The sequence below is a fragment of the Manis pentadactyla genome, chromosome 9, assembly GCF_030020395.1.
Source record: "Manis pentadactyla isolate mManPen7 chromosome 9, mManPen7.hap1, whole genome shotgun sequence".
NCBI classification, from domain to species: Eukaryota; Metazoa; Chordata; class Mammalia; order Pholidota; family Manidae; genus Manis; species Manis pentadactyla.
Genome location: NC_080027.1, coordinates 123,055,505 through 123,074,155, shown reverse-complemented (window position 1 = coordinate 123,074,155; position 18,651 = coordinate 123,055,505).

The following is an 18,651-nucleotide window of genomic DNA, read 5'->3' as shown; positions in this document are numbered from 1 at the left end:
GTGGGGTATCTCAGATGTTAAGAATAAAGTATTTACCCAAATCCAGCCTTTTTCCTTGGTATTACTTCTGTTGATTGTCTTTTTTTCCAATCAGACTCTATTTATCTTTGAGCATTTCGTTTTAGGAATGGTTCACAGGGCACAGAAACAGGGACTCCACGTATCCTAATCCTGTCCTGTTCTCTTTGCACTGCCTCTGACCTTCAATTTTCCTTCCTATTTTATGGTCTTACTTCCAACATACGAATTAATTCCAGCATAGATCTTAGAGCTCACAGCACTCTCCAAAGATCATTCCTAAGGTCTGTCAGCAGCCACCACCTGGATCTCTCTTTGCTTTCTAAGCTCATGCTTCTGAAACTGCAAAGGAACCACCTGAGGAACGGATTCAAATGCAGTTTCCTGGGTCCCACCGAGTAGGTCTCAAGTGGGCTCCTGAACCGCATTTCTGACCAGCCCCACCAGTGATTCTGAGGTCCACACTTGGAGCAACACTCCTTATAAACCATTGAGAAAATTTGGCTCCTTCTAAGGAGCTTGGTCCTGTTCTCTCCTGACTCTGATCACTCCCCTGTTTCCCTTCTGCAAGAAGAGTCTTGGTTTATGCCACTTGGTATTTATTTGCAATCATTTTCCCTTTGTCTGAAAAGTTTATCTGGGTATCCTGCCTTCCTACTTAAATTATAAACTCCCTCAAGGAACTGTATCATTCATTACTATTTGCCCAGGGTGCCCCAGGGACCTTGCTCATGGCAGACTTCCCACAAGCTCCCTGTGCATAGAACAGAATCCTCCCATATATCCCCCTGCCTCTCCCAGCCCCCAGCCGTGGGATAAGCGTCCGAGCTGTACCCTGGGTCAAGCAGCATTATTGATTGGGTGATTTCCGCTCTGTCTGCCTAGTCCTTCCATCTCATCTTCATTGGTTTAGGGAGAAGTGAATCGGTTAAGAACTAATGAGGCCAGATGACCCCCCCTGGGACTGGAGCTTCATCAAGGACTATTAAATTCTTCTCGTCTGAGAACGGATCAAACAGCAAAGGCAGAGAGCTGAACAGCAAAACTAAAGGAAGCCCTGGCTCTCAGGCACCGACCCTGCACACGCAGGACCCTGAGAGTGGGTGCCTCCTTCAGCTTCAGCTCTACCCCCTTCCCTGCCCCACCTGGGTCCCAGCCCGGTCGGGCAGCCTAAATAAGTATTCTGGTCCCTAAATCCTGCCACTTAGCCCTCTCTTCCTCTGTCCTCTTCAAGGCCTAAGGACAGCATGGCCGGGGCACAGGCCTGCTCCTAGATTAGGTGCTTCCTCTGCAGAGGTCAGCTTGGTCCGTTCTCCTGTCCAGCATGATAAGTAACTCAGTTAAGATTGGCACTGAACCCCAGTCCTATTTGGGAGCCTTCAGTGTGTTGTCCCACTTAGTCCTTGTGCGGTTCACGGAGGCTGTTTGTTCTCTTGGCTGGGAAGAGGCTCAAAGTGGACTCTACCCCATGTCCTCTGGTCAAAATACACTGGGTTTTTTGGTTCCCCCCACCGCCCCTGCCCACAATTCCCCTGCCTCTCGTGGAAGAGGGACCCCACAACCCCCGAGAGTCACTTGTCAAAAGGATTAAAACCTTCGTTGTCAGAAAACTCACCCTCATGTTTTATCCGTATTACCCCTCCTGCCGCGAATCACATTTCTCCCCGTTAGCCTCCGGGAGCCGACACTGGTCACCACCTCCGTGTGTGGGGACCCCTGGGCCTTTTGGTTCGTGAAGTGTTGTTCTCTGTCGTCTTTTCTTCAGGCACTATAAGCGCATCCCCTCTGCCAGACATTTTCCTTTCTTTTCTGGAAGAAGAAAAATTATAGGGAAAAACAGGAAGAAGAGAGCCGAGGGAGTAAGTTAACGCTGTCTCACCCTGAGCTGAGGGGGGCTGATCTGGCAGCAGACAGGGCTTAAGGGTGTGAACCCCCAAATACTGGGCTCCTCACAGGCCAGGACCCCAGGCAGAGGGTCAAGACTGGGGTCACTTCTGTGGACTTCTGCACAAATGGCTAATGGTCCAAATCCCCTCACAGACCCCAGGCCCCCGCCTCTGCTGGGTCCCCCACCTGGAAGGAAAGATGGGTGAAAGGACCTCTTGTAACCTGGCTCACCTGGAGGACTTGGTCACAAAGGAGAATTTTCAGGCTCCAAATGGGAGTATAGAGGGCTGAGGGCTGGGGTCAGATACCCTGCCCCTCTCCTCCCCTGCCCCCTGCAGTTTCAGAGATGGTCTCTCCACACACTGAGGAGGATGGTTGGAGTGGATGACTAATGCATGTCATTTTCAAGATGCTCTCTCTGCACAGGAAAGTACATTCAGATCCAGGTTTTAATTGTGTGTGATTTTAGCTGAGATGGCGTTAATTTATTTCCTTTGCTACTTCAGCGGTTCTTCCTCTTTTCATCACCGTGAAATTATCTGGAATGTATCTTTTTTTCATAAGGACAAAGAGAAGAAGCTGATCTTGCTCCTTTTCCACTGATTGAGGTTTAGAACATTCTAGTGGCTGCCAGATGCTGCTTGATGGGTGCTTCAGGATGAAGACCCAGTGGTCTCCCAGGTCCTAGCCTCTGGCCCTTCTACCAGCTTTGCCGAAGAGAGTACTTGATGCAACAGGACCCTCACCACCCAGGCACAGACCCTCTGACACATCCACCAGGGAAACTGTCACCCAGGGCTGGCTCTGCCCAGGCTCCCGAAAGAGAGTTGCATTCTTCCTTGTACAACCTGGAAGAAAGGGGCAATGACTTGTCATCTACAAAGGGCGTTTTGGAGGCAGAGGACAGTGTTTATCAAAGCAAGATGGGGCAGGAGGCGTGTGAGGCCCCCTTGCTGGTGCTCGGAAGCTTGTGCCTTCTGACTTCGGTCGGGCAAGGGGCTATCATTTAAGGAAGTGGGTAGAGCCAGGATGAATATGATAACCCCCAATACAATGTTTTTATTTTTTCTTTTCACTTGAACCCTCTTTGGGATAAGCATGAAAACAGAGCACACACCTTCAGAGGCTGCTGCGTCTTTCCCCAGAATCATTATAATCTGGTTTGGGAGCTCTATGTATTTCCAGCCTAACCTCCTCTTGGGGTATTGTACGCTAAGTGGATTATCTCCCCTGTGAAGTAGGACTATGAATTTATTTTGTTTATTTGATTATCCTGAACCTAATCAGCTTCACCTTCAAGTTTAAGGAGTATCCTGATTCAATTACCACAGGACTTGTGTTCTGCTGTTGCTTTATTTTGGGGGCCAGGTCTGCATTCTCTGAACCTGTGGTGGGCTGCTGGGGATCTGAGGCTCCCTGCTACGGTTGTCCTGGGACACACAGTGCTGCCTGCCCTGGGGTCGGGGGGGGGGTCCAAGTCTGCAGGCCTGAAAGAGCCAATCTAAGGCTTGATTCATTTAGCACCCCACCCCATCCCCTAACACATACACAACCCCAGGAGCTCTGCTCTCTCTGCTCACCCTAAATCTCTGGAAGGGGAAGGCACAGGCCTTGTCCCACTGCAGGGACACGTCATCCCTCTACTGCTTATCCAGGCCTGCCACCCTCTTTTGCATCTGGGTCTTGTGGGGCTCGCAGGAAGGCAGACAATCAGCTAGGATCGTCTCGCTCTTTTTCCTCCTCACAAACAGACTAGACTTGCAGTACAAAGCCCCTCATTTTGTGGGTGAAGACCGTGCGACCCCGCAGCGGCTAATGGCAGCACTTGTCCACAGACCACTGTGCTGCTTCCCGTGGCCTCTCTTGGACAATGAGTCGCGTACATTAATTTCTGGTTGACAGTTCTGATTTGTTATTTGGGGGTGTGTGGGGTGGTGACAAAAGATATGAGAACCCTCTGAGCTGCCCTAGCAATAACTTAGAGTCAGCCCTGTACTCCATGCCCACCGTGGGGCCAGTTCTTCACCCAGGGCTAAAGGGTGGGGAAAGCCCTCGAAGGAAGAGGAGGTGCCTCTGGCTCTTCTAGGGGTTGCTTTGCTTTTTGGTGCTCTGGCTTTTTGGAGTACCAGGTTTACCCTCTGAAGGATCATCCCCTTCCAGGAGCAGAAAGTCTGAGCCCTGGGGGTGTGGGCAGGGGGACTAATGCTGGGGAGTACTACAGGCAGACTGGATAACACCCGTGGGTTAAACAAACGCCCCCCCCGACAGACACGCACACCCATGGCATTTAAGCAAACTTCTGCCTGACCTCTGTTACGACGGTGAATGGCTAAGGACACAAAGGTTAGGACCCATCTGGCCTGTTTGAATGTTGACTCTGCCACTTGCTGCCCGTGCAACTCTGAGTAAGTCCTATAAATGCTCTTAGACTCTATTTCTTCATCTCTAAATAGGGGTAATGAATAGTATCTCTATCTCATCTCATAGAATGTCATGAGCATTAGAAGAGAATATATGTAAAGTACCCAATCTAGTCTCTGGTCCTCAATGAGGCCTCAATAAAAGTAAGTTATTTTGACAATGCTGATCATGGTGATAAAATGAATGCTTTTAAATCATTCCATATTTGTGTCCCTCATGTTTCAGCGAAGACACTGCTTCCTCTAAAAAACCCTGCCTGGTCCAAGAATCACTGCAGGGCCCCTCCACTGGGTCCCCAAGCCCCCAATCCCATCTACCTTAATATTTTCACACACACTGTACTGTTGGTCTTGTCAGCTAAACTGAGTTATTTGAAAGCCGGGTCCACAACTTGCTCGTCTCTCTATCCCCAAGCACAATGTCTGGCAAATGGTAGGTGCTCAAGAAATATTAGTTGAATGAATGGATGAGTAAGGACATGAATGAGTGAATGGAAAGATGATAAGTAAATATAGGACTCAGTGTCCCTTCGGTATACTGAAACTAATCCTTCTTCTGGGCCTTCACACATTCCATTTCTACCTTCTGGAATGTCTGTCCCTACTTTCCCATGTTCCTTGAACATTCCCATCTCTCAGGGCCTATCTGGAGCCCCTGCCTCCTCTGTGAAGCCTTCCCTGATTACTCCAACCGCTGTGATCCCTCCTAGGTTGGAACTCAGGCGACAATTATTTGTCATTGAGTTGTATGGTCAGTTGTGTTCTTATATTTATGTCCTTTCTCCCCAGACTCTCTCTTATATTTATGTGCTTTCTCCCCAGACTCTCTTATATTTATGTGCTTTCTCTCCAAGAAGGAAAGGTTTTGCCTTATTCCTTATTCTGCTCTTTTTCCCCAGAGTGCTTTGTAAACCTCAGGGGCTCCATAAATGCTTATGGGCTGAGAGTCAGAGGAACCGCCCCTGAGGCCGAGGGGCTCAGAGAGCCACCAGCAGGCGGCAGGGTGGGAGGCATGGTGGCAGTGCTGGGTCACCTTGGGCAAGTTACTTGCTTTATCGGAATCTCATTTTCTTCAACTGTACCAAGAAGTAGAGTGTTCAGTCCAGAAGGCTGAGGTGAGAAAGTACATGTGGGGTCCCCAGCACGCAGTCACACCGCTGCCATCACTGTCCCTTCTCCCATTCCCACTTTCCCACCTAAGGAGTTCATTCCATTGCCCTGCACCTTATATCAACTTTTTCTGATCGTTAAGAGAGCCCTGTAAGCAAGCCATGGGCCCCCATGTTTTAAACATGAATAAACTATGATTCAGACAAGGCAGGTAACTCTTCAAGAGCTGCACAGTTAGAAAGCAGCAGAACCAAAGTCAAGCCCAGGTCCATCTGATGCCAAATCCACACATATTATAATCGAATTCTGGAAAGAGCACAAAAGTCTAGCCCTTGCTCTGCCACTGACTTGCTCTGTGTCATTGAGCAAGTCGCCAGACCTTTCCCGGTTTTGTCCCAGTGAGGCGGCCCAGCTAGGTGGCCCCTGACGTCACTCCTGCCTCTCATGCCTTGATGTCCACTCAGCTGCCAGCCCCTCCAGGGCAGGGCCTGGCTCTCAGGCCGGCTCTCTTCCCCAGCACGCTTGTCTCCCTTACTAGGGAAGTCCCACATGGACTACCGAGTAGATCTTAGACTATCTGGAGCTGGGATGGGAGGGTGGGGTTTTGGGGGGTTGCTGGTTAAGAACGAGGGGCTGGAGACCCAAGTGCAGCTGCCTTCAGCAGGAGGAGGCCTGGGCAGGAGGGAGGAGAGGGGCTCTGCTGCCTGTCTGTCTAGGTTAAAGATCGCAGGCAGGGGAGTTGCTTTGGCTGGCAGTTCTAAGGGGAGGGGTTCCTGAGCAGTTCCAGTGAGCTTATGGCTTGGGAGGCTGTGGAGAGAGTGGGGTCTTGACTCAGAGCTGCGACTGGGACTGCTTGTCTGCGCAGAGCCGTAGCAAACAGGCTTCAGCCACTGAGGAACCGTGACCTACCCAGCTCTCCATGGCGAGAAATAGCTGCCTCCCTTTCTCTGGCTGGGGCACGCCAGCTTCCATACTTTGTGACACCTTCCTGGATGCCCTGGGAGAAGCCATCCTTCTCTGCACTCCCCCAGCGTGATTACTGAGAGGCCACGCCCTGCCATTGCTCCCTGCAGAGGAGGCCATCTGGAGTCCTGAACATCTGACCAGGCCCATGGTATGTTCGAGGCCCACCAGAGAGGAGTGGCTGTCAGCAGCAGCAGCCAGCTCTCCGGCCCTCCTCCCCAGGGCCCATGGAGGTGTCTGGGGCTCTCCAGCTCCACCCTGGGGTCCTTCGCACCCTTTGTTCAGCCCCTGCAGGCCCCCTGGCTCCCTCCTTCACCTGCCCTTGCCCCTGTTCCTTCCAGAGCCCATTAGTCCCTCACAACCCACTATGGGCCCAGCCCAGAAGTGACGGGAAAGGGGCTCCAAAGCAGTCCAAGGTGTCATTCTGTAGAAGACACCATCCCCCCCATCCCTCCCCAGCAAAGGAAAAGCACCCGACAGTCAGGCACTAACCTAGAGGTGACCAGCTGCAGGCCATGCGGGCTGTGGGTGGGCAGAGTGCTGGTCCGGCTGTCCTGGGGCAGCACGGAGCTGGGTAATGACACTGTCACTGCCTTCCTGCGGCCAGACATCATCCTTGATCCTTCTCCTCTTGGCACCAGGGAGCAGCTGGCAATGTTGCCACATAAAGGACTGGAGAGCAGTTTCCAGGTGAGCTCGGCCAGGAAGCAGCCAAGCTTCTCTGGAGGGGGCCTGGGAGCTTCCCACGGAGGGGCTCCAACTCCGTGAGCCACTCTGGTTTCCCCACCAGCCTCCCCGGTCACGGACCCTGAGGGAGCCGCTTTGGAAGGTGCAGTCACAGAGGACCTTGGCAACCCAGCCCCTTAGACGAAGGCCCTGACACAGCAGACAGGCCGGGAGGGCCCAGGCGGGGAGGGGACATTGTTCCTCTGGCTACTTTATTTCCTTGGTTTGTGGCTCTTTGACAACAGCAGTAAAAACAGCTTATAAATTAGGTGCCCGGCTGTAAACTGCAGGAACAGCCGTGGTGCAGAGAGCTCCTCCCTGTCTCTGCACACCCCCGAGCAGGCCAGGACCCCATCCTGGCCCCAGGCCTGGGAGGGCTGCTGTCTTTCACCCCCGACTGCTTACCCTGATCACAGAAGGGCCAGGGAGCCACTGTCAGCTCCTCCGAGGCTCTTCAAACAGAGAGATGTTTATATCTTTTCAGTGCGGTCCAAATTACAAGCAGGAAACTGGAGCCTGGGGAACATAAACCAAGGGATACAAGGTAGGGATTCTTTTTTTTAAAGCTTGATTTAAATCAGCCTGCAGAGGCTCTCAGATGAAGCCAGCGGGGAGGAAGAGCTTCAGAAGAAGGCAGGGAGGCCTGACGACCAGGAGCTCAGTGGGCCCTGATGGACATGTCCTTTGTCACCTCCTTGATGCAGTGGCCTCACCCCCAGCTTGTGCAGAAGGCCCACTTACTCTAATAGAGAAGGAGCCCAGCAGGACTGAGGATGGGTCTTGGTGCAGCTGTGGGGAACTGCCGGGACAGAGACTTCTAGAAGCCTCTGCAGCTTCTCCGGCCTCAGGAGGTGGCAATCCTGCCTTCAGTGGAAGGGCCTCCTCTCTGCCCCTTGGCGGGGACAATATCTGCTCTCCTGCCCCTTCACCTTCCTGCTCTGGCTCAGTGGGAGCCTCAGGACCTGGGTCAGAGCCCTTGGGGTCTAAGCATCCACCCCAAATGCTCAACACAGACTCTATTCAGAGGGGCGCTGGGCGGCCTTTTCCCACTGGAGCTTACCCTTCCCGTCAGTTCCTGAACACAGAACACAGCTGTTTGGGCTCAGCATGCCCAGCTCTGTTTCTGTGCCCATTGCATCCCCCGCTCCCCCCGCGCCCCCCCACACCACGTGGCTGTGTAAAACTCCTACAGCCGAATTTTCCCCCGCATTTGCTTCTGTGTTTCTTTGCCTAGGTCAGGCCCTTGTGTGTGTGTGTGCCCTGTGCACGTGAGGAGCCTGCATGCACAAGTGGGGCTGCTTCCTCTCCTGGTTGGGGAATTCTACACTGGGAGCAGGCCTGGTCACGTGACTGTTGGTAGGTAGGACGAGGACACCCAGGGCACCAGGGAGAGGGTGCCCAAATGAATTGGCACACACAAATGAGTTGACATTGAGTGCAGGTCACAAGTCTTGTGGGGGCTGCTTTTTTCCCAGGCATTTTAGGTTTTTTTTAACCGTATTGCCTTGTCCTGCAGGGAAGCTAACCACACATCCCACTGTAGCCCAGACCCAGCAGATGTTAGAGGGACAAGTTCCTGGGCTGTTTTAGACCAATCTTAGACCTTGATGTATATGAGACCAGTGAGCTACAAAGCAATGTGCCATTCCTTTTAGAAAAAGAAGACATTTCTGACCCACCGCGAACATCTGAGAAACACTGTCAAATCTAATGAGCTGTGTGACCTTAGGCAAGTCACTTAGCCTCTCTGAGTTCAGAGCTTTCATCTTAGGAGTCAGGAAAGTGATCCCTGTAAAATTTCTGTGAGGATCAAATGCCATCATAGATGAGAAAGTGCCGGGAGCCATGCTACTCAAGCTGTATAGCGAAGCTCAGGCAGGAGGAAGACCCCCATAAGGCAGGGGCCTTAGCAGTCCGGCTCCCTCTATTACCCACCTTGATTTTGTTATTTTCCATTATACTATTGGCTTTGTTTTTACTTGCATTGTTGCCAAAGACTAAGCTAACCTTTGCTAAGCAGCACGGAAAAGATGAGAACATAAACTTCCCAGAAGCTTTTCAGGACGGTGCTCCTGAAGAATAGAACACGCAGGGGCCCAATGGCGATCTTAGCATAAAGTACCGAAACCTGCTGTTAGTTAGTCAAACATTGACCACCCCATTTCCACTGAGAACACCCCCCTTGTTTACAATGCCAGTGAAACTAATGATGGAAAGTTTTATAGAAAGAGTCATGAGAAAATATTAAATAGAATAACCCTGTTGACACTTAATTAATCATCTCATGTTTTCTTCCCTCTACTACTTCTATAGTTTGTTTTTCTTCTTTCCTAATCACAGCCCTTTACTAGAATTTGTGCCTCATACGTGAAATTACTAAGTACCATAATTTTCCAGGAAGTAAAGATACCTCAAAACAAGTGCTGGGCATAGAAGCCACGGAGCATAAATTTGCAAAGAAGTGAAAAACTAACCTTTTCAAAGAATATTACTTCTCTCTCACCAGCTTTACATCTCCCTGTATGGCCTCGTAAGATGGCTGGTTAGCCAGAGACGGGTAAGATTCCTCAAGGGAGGAACAACCTAAGACAGGCACAGCTGCAGGGGGGCCATCAGGTGAGAAAAAGGGGGCCAACAGAGGTGAGGCTTAGAACCTCACCCCCCCAGTTTTGAGAGAAATCTTCTAGACCTGTGGATGTTTTGTTGCCCTTGTTCAGCTTGGATTAAGACCTGGTCTGTAGGCACAAACCTGATCATCTACACCTGCCTTCTTACAGTTCTAAATCATGCTTTCTATCTATATCTTGCATTTACCTACTATATTAACATTTTATTAGATTCACATATAAAGTATAAAAATCAAATGAATAATCATACGTTATATTTGACGTGATTGTTTATAGTTTAAGGTTTGTAGTTAAAACAGAAACAGTTTCTATGATATGAATGCCCTTGCATTGTTCATCATGTAAGAACTTGTTCAGTCCCTGCAGTAGTGGAGTCATGGAGACCTGTGTAGCATATGTCAGGGAGATTTTGGTATCCACACAGGAGAAAGAGAAATGTAGGTAAGAAGGGGAAATTTAGTTTGCTGCCTACTGTGCCCTATAAAGGAGTATAAGGTGAAGATATGAGTTTATGATTTTAGATTGCTTATAAATTTATTAAAGCTTTTAAGAATATTTTTGTGGGAAAGAATCCTAGCTAACTGTGGCACTAGGTGACCTGTATTTCACCCTGAGCTGATAGACTCCACAGTCGCTGCTACATACTGCATGCCCCTACGGTCACATGCACTTTTTAGAAACTGTGTTGCATAGAAACGTGAAACACAAGAGTACATGTTAATGGGAAAAGTTTTGGTCAAAGAACAGAAAAACAATCACCTGTCTAACACTTGACCAACCATGAATAGATTAGAAAGTAAAAGAAAGAAAAAAGCTTGCCTATACCTATTAACCAACTGTGTATTCTAGTTAATCATCAAAATAATAAAAAATAATCATATCCTTGTGCAAAATGGTATAAATAAAGCTCTCATCGGCACTTTGTCGAGAGACCACCTCCATCTGACTCCGTGTCCTGTCTCTCCATACGCCGACTCCATCCTGCACCTTCGGGCATCCCACCCCTAGGCTGGAGCTGGACTCCCGCAAGAAAGAGCTCTGAAAAGTCCATGTGCTCTAGAAAGTCTAGAATTCTTTAACAACTGCGGCGACCATTACGATCAGCAGGTATGGACAGCGCTGTTACCACAAGCAGGCAACGAACTCCATCAAGGCCTTCCTGGAAGAGTCTGTGTGCCCACCACCTGCTCTCGCTGGCCCGCTCCTCCCCCTTTTCCCTGCGTGGTATGTGTGGTTCAGTCATTTTACACACACACACACACGGCCCAGGTGCCGTTTGCTGATGGGTTGACACACCCCATCCCAGGGCTCCCAGGAACCTCCATTTCCCCCGTGTGGGGCGCTGGACCCAGAAGTGAAGGCTCTTGGGGTGCTAGCACCACTCATCCCACACTCTAGGACCCAGGAGACTTCCAGGTGGCTCTGGATATAAATCTGCATCCATCTGGGGCATCTCCTTGGCCAACAGTTGCTCTCGGGGGAGCCAGGCTGACCTTCTGGGACGCCCTTTGGCCCGCCTGTGCCTAGGGTAGCTGTGCCCATTGTGCCTCCTTGGTGGGTAGTTGCCCCCCAAAGCTCCAGGAAACATGTTTATAGGCCGTTAGGAGCTGCTCCCATCTCACTGGGTAGGTTTATAACTTAAGAATTATTTCTATTTTAACAGCATGGGAATCCAAGGACCTTCCTTACCACTGAACTTTGGTTTCTCACTTCTCGAGGATGTCTTCCCGACCAGCCTGTCCACAGCAGACACCCAGGCTGACTCATGGCCTCCCTCCCGGCCCAGCTCCGGGCCAACCAGCACGCAGGCCTGGTGCAGGGACTGCGGCAGCTCCTCGAGCAGCCCAGAGCAGGGACCCAGGCCCCTCCCCGCTCCCCACTTCCATGAACACAGCTCTACATGGGGCCTTGGCTGGCTTCTGAAAAAGTACAAATGCAGAATGCCTAGGATTTCCGTGGGGCTAGCCACAAGGGGAGCCATCCTGAGGGTAGTTCCCGTTTCCCCATGGGCCCTAAGATGGGGCTGAGATGTGTCCTGTCTCTCATCCCCGTGTTTCTGTTTCCTGCTGCCGGGGAGAAGCGGTACTGGGTTGGGGTACAGGCTGTGAGGGCCAGGGATGAGTGGGAGACCTGTACCCCCTGCAATGCCTCTCGGGATCTCTGCTCTGGTTCAACTGTGGCAGGAAGGAAAAGACCTGGTGCTAAAGGCTTCCTCCCAGCTGTCCCCAGCGCGATATTTTTCCACCTGCTCCTCCGGCTTTGGTATCGATTTAAATAGAAGGCGGGTTGGGAGAGAGGAGAGAGGACCACGGGATGAGGGGTGGATCAAAGCAGAGAGGGAATGGGAAAAGGAACAGCAGCCCGGTGGGCAAGGAGGGGCGGCAAGTAGGAAAGAAAGGGAGGCTGGAAGAGATGAGAAGCACAGGGCCCAGGAGCAGGAGAATAAGGCAGCGGGCAGATGGGTGCAGAGCCAGAGATTCCCCCAAGGCCATCCCCTCCCAAGAGCTGCCTTCCTGGGATCCAGGTGGGGCCTGGCACCCAACCCAGGAAAAATGGAGCAGGGCTACACCTCACCAGGCTCCCGGTCCTTGGGACAGGCTCCTGGGGCATCATGGGATGTGTGTGGGCAGAGTTGTGCCACCCTCTGTACCCACCTGATGGGAGAACCCTCCTCTGCTCCCCCTGGCCCCACCATTCCTGCTGTACAAACTACGTCCATACCCACTAGAGCCCTTTCTGTAGGGGCAGGCCCTCTGCCTGTGAGGCTTTCCTCTATCTGTGCCAAGGGCAGCTGTGATCTCTGAAAGGAGCCCCCCATTCCCGTTCCTGGCAGGTGGACCTGGGCCACCGGGCAGTGCCTGGCAATGCCCGGCCATGATGGGAGCAGGCTCTTCAGGGGTGATCCCCACCCCCTGGGCTCAGCCAACCCTGATCCTATCTGGGGCTTTGGCCTAGGAAAAGCCTCACACACAGTGGTGTTTACGGCCCAGTTGGGTTGTCTGTGTTGCCATGACAACAGTGAGGGCTGCCCCTCTTCTCTCTCCCACCCCATGCTCTGCTCCTTTCACAGGCTGAAAACCTCTCTCTGTCTCTGTCTCTCAATTTCTCCTTCCCCCGCCATTATTCCCATTTTCCATGGGACTTAAGTCCTCCTCTCCACCATTCCCTCTGGAAGCAGTAAGCTGGGCCTATTTCTCTGCGATCCTAAGATTGTAGGTTCCCAAGGGCTGGTCCCAACCACTGAGGGTGGGGAGTGTACTTGTGGGCCACTCTGCTGGAGGAGCAGAAGGCCAGGGTCTCTGGGCCAGCCTTGGGGGATGGCAGAGCCGCCCTGCCCCGGGGGAGCTGCAGCTCCTCCCTCAGAGTGCCCGCCAACGACGCACCCCCAGAAATCCAAAAGGACCCCTCCGCCTGCTCCTCCCCAAAGACCCCTCTGGGCCTTTGAGCGCTCTCCGGGGGACTGATCTGTGCTTTCCTCTGGGGGGGAGAACACCCCGCAGCTGCATTCCTGGCTCCGTCTGCATGTGCAGCCTCCTCAGCAGTCTGAGGCAGTATTTTTGTCTGTCTGGCACAATTGCCACCCTCCCCACCTCCGGAGCAGAATTCCTGCCTGTGGCACACCCATTCTGTGCTGATGGTAGGCCGGCCAGCCCACCCCTCCTTCCGCTGCTCCAGCCCTGACATCTGACGCTAGCGTGGGGGAACTCTCTCTCTGACTGTGAACTAGAGGCGATCTAGGGCTGGGCTTCCAGGGACCACCTTTCCCACCACGTGAAAAGGAACCCAAAGGGCAGGAAGCAGTGTCATGAAGAAAGTATTATTTCCCCCTCATTCTGCAAACTCCCTGAGGGCTAAGGATGTGTCCTCTCCCCGGACTGGAGCTCCCCGGAGGCGGAAGTTAGGTTTCCCTATCAGATTGGGAGGAGCGTTTCTTAAGCAGATTAGGTGCTAACGTCTTGGTAGTTAATTGGTAAAACATCAGGCATTTAAGGTTCATCAGCCAGACTTAATTCCGTATTCGAATAACTTGACAAAAAACTGCATCTGAGTAGAAGCTCCCCGGAGTTTCTGTCTTGTTCACCATGTGAGGTGCCGAGTCTAAAGAGAAAGACAAAGCAATTGCCCTTGGGGATTTATGGTCTGGCAGGAGGAGGCGTGTGTGCTCTGACCCAAGTACATATAGTGTCCAGGGAGGGGCGTGGCTCACGGCAACACCGTCTGAGGGCCGGTTTGGAAAATCTCCCAGGGAAGGTTCCCAAGCCAAGGCCCGAAAGAAGCACGTGCGTTTGTCACCTGGGTAGGGTGGAGAACTGCGGAGTGCGGAGTGGCCTCCACGGAGGCCCACGGTGGGAGCCAGCCAGCGGCCTTGGGAGTCGTGGGTGGTGCAAGGTGTGGCCCGGGTGATGAAGGCTTCATCCTCTTCACCCCCGTCCCGGGCCCTCCCTTGCAGCCGGCCTGCACGGAGTCCCCCTCAGCTGCTCAGGACCTCCAACCTTTCAGGGCAGGGTGAAGAGGCTGGACCAGGCATCGTGCTTAAAGTGACCTCCTTCCTTGGCCTTAACCTCCTGTCCCCCATTAGTCAGGATTTTGCAAGTACCAGTAACCAGCCCTCTCTGTTAGAGGTATAAGTAAAACATGGCATCTATTGAAAGATAACCAGTGTAATGTGTCATCGGCCCAGGGTACAGGTCAACTCACCGTATTTTTGATACCTGATCCTTCAAGCATCCACCTGCCCACTTTAGCACGAGTCCAGTATCTCTTTCTTGATGCCTCCCTCTTCATCCCCAGCTCTTACCCCTTGTAACTGTCAGAAAAGTCCCAGGGCTTGTGTAGTGAGAAGGGGGCCAGTGAGTAGATAACTGGAGGGCCTGGCCGGTCCGTGCCGCCATCACTGCCTCATGAGACAGTGGTTGAGCCCAGTCTCCTGCAGGCCAGGGGGGCTTTTCCGCTGGTGCCTTGCTGATCGGACCCCTGCATAGGGCTGCTCCACTCTTGGCCCCTGACGTGCTGCCAGTGAGTGTACACTCATGGGCTCGGCCACGGTCCCCGAAGACCACCAGCTAAAGTAAGTAGGTCTGGGAGAGTTTCTAGCCACAGTCACACTCTGCCATCAAGATGATCTAGGTTCCAGCATTACGGCCAGATGGTCAGCCTAGACCAGCGCTTCCCAAAGCTGCTTGTGTATTAAAACCACCTGCAGAGCTTGTTTAAGCACAGGTGTGGGGCCGCACCTTCAGGGATTCTGATCTAGCAGGTCTTAGGTGGGGCGCAACCATTTGCATTTCTAACAAGCTCCCACAGATGCTGACCTGCAGGTCCAGGCCCACAGGCAGAGCCCTGTCTATTCTCTCCCCAGAATGAATTCCCTTGGGGCCCCCTGGAGTCCATTCTAACCAGTGATGTCTAAGGTCATCACTGAATCAGAGTAAGAGGTCAGCATCTCTATCCTTTTCCTTTCAGGAAGCTCCTTGGGCCCTATGCACAGTTGTCTATGTCTTCCTGGGCTACTTTTGAGCCGTCTCTATACCAGTGGTTCTCAAAGTGGGGCTCCGGGATGAGCAGCATCACTGTCACTTAGGAACTTGTTAGAAATTCATATTCCCAGGCCTTGTCCCCAGACCTTCTCTACTGTTCCTTCCGTGCGATGGTCAGTCAGACGGGGTCCCAAGAAGAAACCCAGGAGAGAGGCCCAGGGAAGCGAAGGTTATTATGCTCACAGTTTCTAGAAGCAGGAGGCCACACAGGGCCCCCAGGGGAGGCGCAGTGTTGCTGAGAGGCAGAGGGCAGGGCCCGGGGAAAGCCGAGGCCACGGCCTTCGCCCACGTTCCTGCGGGAAAGGCAAAGCAGGGTAGGACTGGCGGCCTTGACTGATCCCGGTGGGCTCCAAGCCACAAGGGGGCTCCCAGTTGCCTGGCACCTCTAGCTCTGGGCTGACGCAGCCCTAGGAGTATTGCCTCCTGGGGTGTAAGGGACCAGATAGAGGAGGTTTGGCCCTGGGCTGGTTAGTTTGCGTATCAGAGGCTTGCTCCCTGCTGAACCCTTGGCCTTCTCTAAGAATTGGTTAGTCCTGGGAGGCTCAGTCTCTCTCCCTGTCAAAACATCATAACGTACAAAATAAGAAATACCAACAGTATACTTCCGGGTTGAGAAACTCCAGGGGCGGGGCTTGGCAGTGTTCTAACGGCCCTCCAGGCCATTCTGGAGCCGCCGTGGGAACCACCTCTCTATACCAAGAGGTATTAGGTACTAAAATCACTGCGTTCAGTGTTTCCCCGCAGGAGCCCCTTTGCCTACCTGTACCTGAGCAGGGGCCCCTCCCGTGACTTGCCCAAGTGACTGGCCCTGTCAGCCTGGCAGCTGTCGAGCTCAGAGCGCCTGAGGCAAGGAGGGCCGCGTGGGCACAGTGCTGTGGCTGCTGGGGGCTGTCAAGCTACTTCTAGCCACCCTGCCACTATCTGGCTGTGCGTCTTTGGGCTTCTCACCAACTTCTTTTTGTCTCCTCAGCAGAATGTGGGGACTGAACCTGATGATCTGGAAGTTTCTTCCAGCCCTATTGATCCTTGCTTCTCCTTATCACCCCTCGGAGTCCTTATTCTTACCTGTGAAATAGAGATAATGCCCGCCCCCAGGGCTACAGAGACGGGCAATGAGGTGATGTGCGTGGAAGCACCCAACATCCGGTAGAGGCTTGATAAGTGTTATTTGGAATGTACGTTATTCTCTTGTCCCCTTGGCTTTGCCCAAACCTCCCTTTTCCTGACTTTTTCTGCTGCCGCTCTGCTTTCATCAGGCCTCCAGGGCCCTCTCCTCTCCAGGACTGTCTTCTCCTTACAGAATCAGGATCCTTACCCCCCACCAATATTGTGGGGAGAGGAGACCCCCGTAAACTTCCTCAAGAATCAGGTGACGGAGGGAAGAGTCAGGGTCAGGTGCTCAGTGGATGGGGGCTCAGACCTCTGCCCAGAGGCCTCCTGAGAAACCCAATTCCTGGCCAGTGTTGAGGCCTCACCAGCCCCTCTGGGGAGCAGCTCAGAATATCAGAGCCCAGAGGAGACCCCCTGAGTCTCTTCCCTGCCCGTCACCACCCCCACTCCTGCCCCAGCCCCCACCCCTCTCTGCCTGGGTGCCTCTGCCAAGGGCTGGTTATTTATATCCTTGAGCAGCTGCTGACAGACAGCTGGGAGCTGGGAGGCGTCTGACGGGATGAGCTTGGCAGAGATGACAGGGTGGTAGGCGGCACTGTCACTCTTAGCAGGACTGCTGGGCAGAGCCTCCTCCCCTTCACCCAGGGGGTGAGACTTCAGCAGGGCTGACGGGGCATCTGGGAAGGGGCACCTCAGAGGAAAGGGGGCAAGGGCTCTAACCTGGAGAGGGGAGGCCACTGGGATTGAAGGCAAGAACTTTGCCCCCATGATCTTTTCCAGAAGGGGAGGGAGTAACTGTGGCTTAATTATCTGGGCTTTGCCAATGGCATCTGTTGCTCACAAACTGTATGACCTTGGGCAAGTTACTTCCTTACTCTGGGTAAAGTGAGGTGTCTGGCAAGATGTTCCCTAAGTTCTCTCCCAGCCATGTTAGTGCAGTGGTTATAAACACAAAACCTGGAGTCTGAATCTTGGCTCTGAGGTTTGCTGTGTGACCTTGGACAATTTACTTAACTTCTCTGTGCCTCTGCTTCCCTCTCTGTAAAATGGGGGCTCTCAATAGCACCTATATCAAAGGCTTTTTGAAGGGATGAAATGAGTTAATTGATACATGTGATGGCATGTGAGCAGTGCCTGGACAGGCTTGCTCGTCTAGTCTATACGGAGCCTCAAGTCTATGACTTTGGATATGTCCCCTTGCTCTCACTGAGAAAAGGGTGGGGCTCTTTTTATATGTATTTCAGGGAGAAGGAAGAGGTTTCATGGGTCTGTATGCCTTGTGTCATCAAATGCATAACCTGCAGATTGGGAAGTGTTTGGGCTAAGGCTACATTTGTTCTGAGCCTGAGTCCTTGTTTTCTGGCCATTCCTCACTGTAATATCTGGGGACTGTGTTTTGCTCAAAATAGCAAAAGGTCACAAGGTTATTGAGCTCTTTCTCCAACCGCGTCTGTCTGTCATTCTCCTCTTTGCCTCTCCCCAGCTCCTGCCTTCCTTCCAATCCCTTGGCATCCTTCTATTTTAAAAACTAGTATCTGGTCTCAGAGAGAACAGAATCCCAAGTGTGTAATTAGCCCCTGGGCACAGATGTGCCTACAGCCCCAGCCTGGCTGCCAGGGTGGGACGGGGGCTGGGCACGAATCTGGGGGTGGGGTGACCTTGGAGCAGGGAGCCCAGCAGTCCACCCACCAGCTCTGATCCCGGCGGCAGTCAGGCACTCCTTGGCTGCGGGGTCTGGGAGCAGTGAAAGCCCCTCCTCTCTTTTCCTAACTTGGCCCCCCTGTTTAGAAGAATATCCCCTTAACAGGAGGGGGAGAGAGGGAAGCAAAGGGAACTGGTGGGTTACCATGGAGACCAGCTGAACACAAACTCTAAGCTTCAGCTAATACTTGACTTGCAGAAGTACTTCCATAACCACAACCTAAATGAAAACACACACACATAACCCTGGAAAAGGAGAAGAATTGTGGGCTCATTCTTCTCCAATCCTAGCAATTAGCTTCTAATGTCGGAGTCCAGATGAGAGGTGAGGATGAGCTGAATCTGTTCTCTTTCACAGAGGCCCCTTGCCATTCACTGTCTTCCTGGAAACCTGGGACATTGGTTCGAACATCCTAACATTGCCCAGAAGTCACGTATGGAGGATTACATCCCCCAAGTCCCTTAATCCCTTGCTGACTCATGCCAGTTACAGACCTAAGTTAAGATGTCTGGTTTCAAGGAGCCCCCTGCGTCTGGCCAATGCCACGGCAG